Below are 7,500 nucleotides of genomic sequence, written 5' to 3' on the forward strand. Positions count from 1 at the left end.
TCGGAGAGTAAAACGCGAATTCATACTATGAAAACTTACGTCTCTCGACGATGGGACGATCCACGCGAAGAGTTGTTTACGTGCACGCGTATGGTGCGATTGCGTCGATTCGCTTTTCTGTACGGGGAGAAATAGAACGTTGAGTTGACTTATCGGGTCTTCGTTGGAATTACCGTCGCTGGCATTGTAAACTCCAGATGACCTTGTGATTCCTTCGTCGGGCACTGGTAAAGGGTGGCGATGATGCGTTCTATAATAGAAATACCCGTCGTAGCGTTTCTTCCGAGTCAACCCGCTCACGAAACTCTCTCTCGTCGTGGAATCCCCGCGTCGGAGAGTAAAACGCGAATTCATACTATGAAAACTTACGTCTCTCGACGATGGGACGATCCACGCGAAGAGTTGTTTACGTGTACGCGTATGGTGCGATTGCGTCGATTCGCTTTTCTGTACGGGGAGAAATAGAACGTTGAGTTGACTTATCGGGTCTTCGTTGGAATTACCGTCGCTGGCATTGTAAACTCCAGATGACCTTGTGATTCCTTCGTCGGGCACTGGTAAAGGGTGGCGATGATGCGTTCTATAATAGAAATACCCGTCGTAGCGTTTCTTCCGAGTCAACCCGCTCACGAAACTCTCTCTCTCGTCGTGGAATCCCCGCGTCGGAGAGTAAAACGCCGAAGGCTTACTATGAAACTTACGTCTCTCGACGATGGGACGATCCACGCGAAGAGTTGTTACGTGCACGCGTATGGTGCGATTGCGTCGATTCGCTTTTCTGTACGGGGAGTAATAGAACGTTGAGTTGACTTATCGGGTCTTCGTTGGAATTACCGTCGCTGGCATTGTAAACTCCAGATGACCTTGTGATTCCTTCGTCGGGCACTGGTAAAGGGTGGCGATGATGCGTTCTATAATAGAAATACCCGTCGTAGCGTTTCTTCCGAGTCAACCCGCTCACGAAACTCTCTCTCGTCGTGGAATCCCCGCGTCGGAGAGTAAAACGCGAATTCATACTATGAAAACTTACGTCTCTCGACGATGGGACGATCCACGCGAAGAGTTGTTTACGTGCACGCGTATGGTGCGATTGCGTCGATTCGCTTTTCTGTACGGGGAGAAATAGAACGTTGAGTTGACTTATCGGGTCTTCGTTGGAATTACCGTCGCTGGCATTGTAAACTCCAGATGACCTTGTGATTCCTTCGTCGGGCACTGGTAAAGGGTGGCGATGATGCGTTCTATAATAGAAATACCCGTCGTAGCGTTTCTTCCGAGTCAACCCGCTCACGAAACTCTCTCTCGTCGTGGAATCCCCGCGTCGGAGAGTAAAACGCGAATTCATACTATGAAAACTTACGTCTCTCGACGATGGGACGATCCACGCGAAGAGTTGTTTACGTGCACGCGTATGGTGCGATTGCGTCGATTCGCTTTTCTGTACGGGGAGAAATAGAACGTTGAGTTGACTTATCGGGTCTTCGTTGGAATTACCGTCGCTGGCATTGTAAACTCCAGATGACCTTGTGATTCCTTCGTCGGGCACTGGTAAAGGGTGGCGATGATGCGTTCTATAATAGAAATACCCGTCGTAGCGTTTCTTCCGAGTCAACCCGCTCACGAAACTCTCTCTCGTCGTGGAATCCCCGCGTCGGAGGGTAAAACGCGATATATAATAGTATATGCCAGTGGTTCGCGCGCGTCGTCTCTGAGATACGCGGTCGACAGAGTTCCGAAAACACGTGATGTGCCACGATTTCCGTGCGTCTTACATCTTTCGACGATGGGACGATCCACGCGAAGAGAACGTTCGTGCTTGCGTGAGGTGCAACAGCGTCGATTCGCTTTTCTGTACGGGGAGAAATAGAACGTTGAGTTGACTTATCGGGTCTTCGTTGGAATTACCGTCGCTGGCATTGTAAACTCCAGATGACCTTGTGATTCCTTCGTCGGGCACTGGTAAAGGGTGGCGATGATTCGTTCTATAATAGTAATACCCGTCGTAGCGTTTCGACCGATGTCACCCGCCACGAATGTCTCTCTCGACGTGGAAACCCCGCGCCGAAGAGTAAACGCGAAGGCTTACCATACGAAAGAAAACGGTATTATACGCCTGTGGTATGTGCGTCTCGGCTCTGTGATACGCGATCGGCAGAGTTACAAAAAAACGTTGATGGGCCACGATTTCCGTGCGTCTTACATCTTTCGACGATGGGACGATCCACGCGAAGAGTAGTTACGTGCTCGCGCGAGGTGCGATAGCGTCGATTCGCTTTTCTGTACGGGGAGAAATAGAACGATGAGTTGACTTATCGGGTCTTCGTTGGAATTACCGTCGCTGGCATTGTAAACTCCAGATGACCTTGTGATTCCTTCGTCGGGCACTGGTAAAGGGTGGCGATGATTCGTTCTATAATAGAAATACCCGTCGTAGCGATTCGGCCGAGACACCCGCCACGAAACTCTCTCTCGTCGTGGAATCCCCATGTCGGAGAGTAAAACGCGAAGGCTAACTATATAAGAAACATATAGTATTATTTATGCCTGTGGTTCTCCGTTTGTCCTACTCTCAGATACGCGACTCGGAGAGTTACGAATAATCGTGATGGACCACGATTTCTGTACGTCTTACATCTTTCGACGATGGGACGATCCACGCGAAGAGATCATTCCTGCTTGCGTGAGGTGCGATAGCGCCGATTCGCTTTTCTGTACGGGGAGAAATAGAACGATGAGTTGACTTATCGGGTCTTCGTTGGAATTACCGTCGCTGGCATTGTAAACTCCAGATGACCTTGTGATTCCTTCGTCGGGCACTGGTAAAGGGTGGCGATGATTCGTTCTATAATAGAAATACCCGTCGTAGCGATTCGGCCGTGTCACCCGCCACGAAAATCTCTCTCGTCGTGGAATCCCCGCGTCGTAGAGTAAACGCGAAGGCTTGCTATAGAAGACTATAGTTTATACGCCTGTGGTTCACGCGTTGCCTGCTCTCCGGGGTACGCGATCGCGCAGGAGTTACGGAAGAACTTGATGGGCCACGATCTCCAAGCGGCTATATCTTTCGACGATGGGACGATTCACGCGAAGAGAACGTTCGTGCATGCGTGAGGTGCGATAGCGTTGATTCGCTTGTCTGTACGGGGAGAAATAGAACGATGAGTTGACTTATCGGGTCTTCGTTGGAATTACCGTCGCTGGCATTGTAAACTCCAGATGACCTTGTGATTCCTTCGTCGGGCACTGGTAAAGGGTGGCGATGATTCGTTCTATAATAGAAATACCCGTCGTAGCGTTTCGACCGATGTCACCCGCCACGAAATTCTCTCTCGTCGTGGAATCCCCGCGTCGGAGAGTAACCGCCGAAGGCTTGCTATAGAAGACTATAGTTTATACGCCTGTGGTTCACCGGTTGCCGGCTCTCCGGGGCACGCGATCGCGCGAAGGTTACGGAGGGACGTGAAGCGCCCGAGCAATGAAACGTCCGCAGGAGGAAACGAGCAACCGCCGAACATTGTTTCGCGACGTTTCCATAATGTATTGTCGTTTCGCTCGCATCCCGCTTCTTTCCCCTAGTTTCCTCGACGCGTAGTTTCGCAGCCTTAGTGGACGAATCATTCTCGATTCGAGGAAAGATATGCAGTGGGGCGTGCAATGAGCCCGCCAGAGACCACGATCTCCAATGCGTCTTTACATCTTTCGACGATGGGATGATCCACGCGAAGAGAACGTTCGTGCTTGCGCGAGGTGCGTTAGCGTCGATTCGCTTTTCTGTACGGGGAGAAATAGAACGATGAGTTGACTTATCGGGTCTTCGTTGGAATTACCGTCGCTGGCATTGTAAACTCCAGATGACCTTGTGATTCCTTCGTCGGGCACTGGTAAAGGGTGGCGATGATTCGTTCTATAATAGAAATACCCGTCGTAGCGATTCGGCCGAGTCACCCGCCACGAAACTGTCTCTCTTTCGTCGTGGAAACCCCGCGTCGGAGAGTAAAACGCGCGAAGGCTGTGACTGTAACATATATATATACAGTATACAATGCCTGTGGTTTTTGCGCGTGTCGGCTCTTCGGTATACGCGATCGGCCAGAGTTACGGAGGGACGGTGAAGCGCACGAGAAATTGAAACGGCCGCACGATTGGAACCGAGCAACCGTCGAACATTGTTTCGCGACGTTTCCATAATGCGTTTTCGTTTCGCTCGCATACCGCTTCTTTTCCCCTAGTCTCTGAGACGCGTTTTCGAGCCGTTCTTCTACTATCGATTCTCGTAGAGAGAAGGGACCGGGTAGTCTGGAAGTGGAACCCGCATCTTGCGTGTACCGTACACGGAATTGAGAGGACCGGCCGTGAAGCTCGTTTTAAAGCCGTGCGTCTGACACCCAACTCTTGCGCGCCAATTTCGCGGCAAGAGATAATATGGGACGAATGACCGGCAAAGAGCCAGCTGTGAAGTCTGTTTTTTTAATCGAATCCGTGGACGTGTGTATGCCGTAGCGTCGCTCGTCGTGTTCGTTCATGGTCGTTCCGAGAGAAAGAACGAAAGCGGTAACGAAGGGACCGGCCGTGAAGCTCGTTTTAAAGCCGCGCGTCTGACACCCAACTCTTGCGCGCCAATTTCGCGGCAAGAGATAACATGGGACGAATGACCGGCAAAGAGCCAGCTGTGAAGTCTTTTTTCATTATTTGCTTTCAATCGATCGATCGGTACGATTCGTGCAACGTTTCGCGCGATGCGACGCGAAAACATGCGCGCAACAATAGATGCGTCTGATCGGAAGAACGCGAGGGTCGACTGCACGCGATGGATTCAGTATCGGGTAGGATACAAAATATATCCCCGTCGTTTCCACGCGTGCGAGTCTTCTGCGTCTTTCGCGGGTTTTTGAATGCACTATACGCCCGGAACGTCGAGAAATATATACATATTACTTGAACGTTTTTCGTCTCGAAAGGCTTCGGTGTCGTCTCCAAGGCGACGCCTGAATCTCCTTCGCGCGCTGGTCGGAGATTCAGGTATCAACTTTTATCTTCTCTTTGAAAGAAGAGAGATATTAGGTCGAACAAATGAGAATAAAATTATATATGTGAAATATAAAATTTATACGATTACCCTGAACGGTGGATCACTTGGCTCGTGGGTCGATGAAGAACGCAGCTAATTGCGCGTCAACGTGTGAACTGCAGGACACATGAACATCGACATTTCGAACGCACATTGCGGTCCACGGATACAATTCCTGGACCACGCCTGGCTGAGGGTCGTTTACGTACCATACACTGCTTGCGTAGCTCTGTCAAATCCCCGCCGTCGTTCACCTCTTCGGATCGAACGTTTTTTTACCGAAGGGCGCAAAGAACGTTTCTGAGTCGGGTTAAGAGAAGGATGCTACGTACGAGCGAACGATGGGTGTCTCGTCGGCGTTTGTCGCGGACACGCGAAAATTCTGTGAATTTCACGGACAGTGTACGTTCTAGTTGTTGCAAAACGATCGGAATCGTTTGTATGGACTCGCGTGAGTGTTCGCGGCGTCGTGCGTCGTTCAATTACGACCGCCCGCGGATACCGCTCCACTGCGATATGGATCTGAGCGACAACTTTTTCGGCTGTTCGTGAGATGAACGGTTTCGTGTGTTTAGAAAAATTTTTTTTCCCGCGCTCCCGACGTCACCTGAAATGATGCGTCAGAGGTGAAAGAAAATATTAAGAAGTCGAGAGAGAGAGAGACTACACACGTTTTATTCATATTTTGTATACCGTGCGTGAGACGGATGTGCACGACACGTCGTATGTCGGTATATTACCGACTGGCCCCAGGGAGATTGTTTTCTTCCTCTCTTACGAATGAGATGTACGTTTCGGAGGATCGTCGTTACCGAAACACACGGCAAAACGAGACTTCTCGCAGCAGAACCTTTATACACAATACACATCGACTCTTTTTACCCCGAGAGAGAGAGAAAAGGTGTATTTCTTTTTTTTATTTTTCGAATTCGACGCACGAACGCTTTGACGACTGGAGAAAAACACGGTGTGTGTTAAAATCGTGCGGGACGAGCATGCGTATTCGTAACGGGTCGAATAGTTCTTATTCCCCGTCGTCGCGTGTCCTCGCTGGACCACCACCGTGCGCTTCCGCCACGTTCAGTTGAATTTCGAAATATATATATATAAAAAGAATCACCATATACTCTCTTTCGGGAGGTGTATTTTTATCGGTTTCTGCTATAGAGAAGAGACGGAGATCGTGTTGTGAGGTGTAACGTTTCTGTATCCCCGTTTCGGAGGATCGTCGTTATCGGCGGAACACACGTCAAAACGAGACTTCTCGCAGAACCTTTATACACAATACACATCGACTCTTTTACCCCGAGAGAGAGAAAAGGTGTTTTTCTTTTTTTTTTATTTTTCGAATTCGACGCACGAACGCTTTGACGACTGGAGAAAAACACGGTGTGTGTTAAAATCGTGCGGGACGAGCATGCGTATTCGTAACGGGTCGAATAGTTCTTATTCCCCGTCGTCGCGTGTCCTCGCTGGACCACCACCGTGCGCTTCCGCCACGTTCAGTTGTATTTCGAAATATATATATATATAAAAAGAATCACCATATACTCTCTTTCGGGAGGTGTATTTTTATCGGTTTCTGCTATAGAGAAGAGACGGACGATCGTGTGTGACACCACGTGGTAACGTTTCCGTATCCCCGTAAAATACGTTTATCTTTTCTCGTAGAAAAGAGAGAGGAAGAGGCAGGAGCTCCTCTTTGGCGAGGCTTTCGAACGTCGCGTCCCGTCCGCCGGAATATAATGATATAAATATATAACCGCCGCCGACTTTGTGCGAAAGCGTTGAAACGAACGCGTCGGTCGCCCCATGGTGTGTGTTTGTCGTGTCTTCTTTTCCTCTTCTGCACTTCTCTTCACTGTCGATCGCGAGACCGCGCGAGATCCGCTTCGGTCGTCCAGTCCCCGAAAATTCTTCTCGGACGGGCGTTAAAGTTAACCGGAGCGCGAGATCGTCTAGCGAGAGTCTTTTTCGCGATCGAGTAAAATGTGATAGAAGAAGGAGAAGAGTGTAAAAAGAGAATATAGACACGCGACGCAGCAGAGACCACTGGTGAGGCGCATAAGACGCGTTCGCGAACGATTTTTCGCGACGATACGGAGTCGCGCGTGTCGCGGTATATTTATCATTTATATACGTTATAATATGAATATTGTTGTGTTCGAACGCACTCTCCTCTAGACTTTGTTTTTTTTGCCTTTGAGCGATTTTTATGAAATTCGATTGAATTTTCATACAATTCACGTTCACGACGACCTCAGAGTAGGCGAGATTACCCGCTGAATTTAAGCATATTACTAAGCGGAGGAAAAGAAACTAACAAGGATTTCCTTAGTAGCTGCGAGCGAACAGGAATTAGCCCAGCACTGAATCCCGCGGTTCCGCCGTAGGGAAATGTAGTGTTCAGGAGGGTCCATTTATCCCGTGAC

The 7,500-nt window shown here is 49.4% G+C and overlaps 2 non-coding genes across 2 annotated transcripts in view; both read left to right on the top strand.

Annotated features, from left to right (window-relative positions):
• Window positions 1–5,113: 5,113 nt before the first annotated feature.
• On the top strand, window positions 5,114–5,268 carry LOC143176273 (5.8S ribosomal RNA). Its single transcript, XR_013000848.1, has one exon. It is a non-coding gene; the product is annotated as a 5.8S ribosomal RNA (ribosomal RNA).
• A 2,055-nt stretch (window positions 5,269–7,323) lies between these two features.
• LOC143176272 (large subunit ribosomal RNA) overlaps window positions 7,324–7,500 on the top strand; it is a 4,007-nt gene continuing 3,830 nt past the window's right edge. The window contains exon 1 of the ribosomal RNA XR_013000847.1: window positions 7,324–7,500. This exon is cut by the window's right edge and continues 3,830 nt beyond it. This is a non-coding gene — a ribosomal RNA (large subunit ribosomal RNA).

Source organism: Nomia melanderi, unplaced genomic scaffold, assembly GCF_051020985.1.
Source record: "Nomia melanderi isolate GNS246 unplaced genomic scaffold, iyNomMela1 scaffold0468, whole genome shotgun sequence".
Classification (NCBI taxonomy): Eukaryota; Metazoa; Arthropoda; class Insecta; order Hymenoptera; family Halictidae; genus Nomia; species Nomia melanderi.